This window comes from Malurus melanocephalus, unplaced genomic scaffold (assembly GCF_030028575.1).
Source record: "Malurus melanocephalus ecotype Western Australia unplaced genomic scaffold, MMel_1.1 scaffold_98, whole genome shotgun sequence".
In the NCBI taxonomy this organism is placed as follows: domain Eukaryota; kingdom Metazoa; phylum Chordata; class Aves; order Passeriformes; family Maluridae; genus Malurus; species Malurus melanocephalus.
The window spans coordinates 575,794-577,844 of NW_026623330.1; positions in this window are offsets into that span (position 1 = coordinate 575,794).

Genomic DNA, 2,051 nt, shown 5'->3' on the forward strand with positions numbered 1-2,051 from the left:
CTAACACTGCAGCAGGGAGATGCGTGTCATAAAGCGTTTGATTTAGATAGGCTTCGTGCCAGCTTTTAGAGGGACTTCTCGAAACGTGAAATCTTGTACGGAATCACCACAGCACCTCCCGTGGTCTCCTGGAGAGAAAAAAAAAACCCTGCTCGGTTCTGCGGGATGAGGCACAGACAGAGCCCGGTGACACCGGACACCTGAACCCCCAAAACCCCAAAATCCCAGACGGGCGAGATGACAGCGCGATTTTACACCTTGTTTTGGGGTTTTTTTTCGCCTCAGGGTTCTTTCAGCAGGGTGTTTTGAAGCCATGGCAGCGTTGCCCGGGTCTGATCCCGGCTGGCCACACGTAGGAGCTGTTGCTTTCCTTACGGAGCATCCCGRGCCCGGCAGGTGGCACCGGGACACCGCTGTCACCGAGCGCCTCTGCGACACCCAGCAGAGCCCGTCAGACAGAAAACCTCCGCTATTAACCCATTCTGCTCAATGTGTCACCCTTTGCAGGCAGATAAATGCGGAGAGAGGAGTTGCCGCTGTCGCAGCTCAGGGCTCGCACGGTGCGCACTCTCGAGAAGAATTAGCACGGGGAATAAACTCAGAATTTCTGCTTTACAGATGTGTCTGTTCTCTGTTCCATCTCTACAGCTKCGAAGATGCTGCTTGTAAGAAAGGAATAGGAATTTAAGAAGGAAAATGAAAAAGGGAAAATGGAAAATAGCAGARCGGGTCTCATTTGTGCTCCGTGCCCTCCCGGGACCCCAACCCCACACACAATCAGCCAGGGAATGTCTGGCTGTGAATACCCAGGGGTGAGAGGGACAGCTGCCACCTGAAGTTGAGCAAATCACACTGAATAAAAGTCAGAAGCTCAAAACAAAGACAGGGATCTCACCAGATTGAGCTCCCGAGCATTGCCTGCGGATCTGTGCTCTGTGCCCTGAACGCTCAGACACCACAACTTCCATGGAAACACTTCCCAGTTATCCTCTGTACCTAGCAGAGAAACACGCAGATTTAAACCTCATTTCCTTTATTTCAAATCAACTCATTCGAAAAGTCTCATCAGGAGAGGATGTGGTCCTCAAGAAAATTAAAGCAGCTGCCATGAGGTGGCAGATGCTGATCAGCGATTGCCCCGATTGCTTTTTCTTTCTCTCGGGCTCCAGGTGAGCTGTGTCCCTCAAACCCCTGCCCAGCAGAGATGTTKCAAGCAGAAATTGGGGTGCTGGTATTTGCTCCTATCCCAGCTCCCTTTTGGAGGGCTCTGCTGGCACAGAAATGGCTCTATTGGATGCTGCAAGGAGCAAAACCCTAAAGGAGCAAAACCCTTAAGGAGCTGATTTTGTGCCATGACATTTTTGCTTTGGATAGAGGATTTCACAGGCTAAAAAAAAAAATTAATTTTTATTTAAAGAGTGTTCACGAGTCCTCTGAATGACAGAGGGATAGAGTCTGATCCACCCCAGTGGGGTCACAGGGTGTGACAGTCAGACAAGAATCCTTTCCATAATCTCCAGTAGAATATAACTGAAAAGGTGCTGAATGTTCATATAAAATAGTTCAACATTTAATTGACTTTTTTTTTTTTTTTTTGTTAAGCAGAAAGACAGATTTGATGTGAAGGATAAAATGCTTGGCTTGATTTCAGAACAGTGATCTGAATCTTCATGTCAGATAAATCAARTCAGATAAATCCTTATAACTTTATCAACATAACTGGGCTGATATCAACAGATCGTGGGTGCACTTCAGTCTCTTCTGCTCCTGTGGGTGAAAAGCAATAGAAAATTAATCCTAGAGCAAGGAAAATCCTTATTTTTCATCYCTWRRTAACTGTCCARTGAAAGCTCAATTAACCCACASTGTGGCAAACCTGTTTTGATGTGCTGTGAGATATTTAGTCACTCCACTTGTCCTTGTCCATGCACATGCGAATTTCTTCATATTATTAATGGTGAAATCACTTAAAAACAGGAGGAAAAAAAACACAAAATGCTTGATTAAAATGTGTGTTTTCCTGAACAGGGGCTATAAGCTAATTGTGGCTG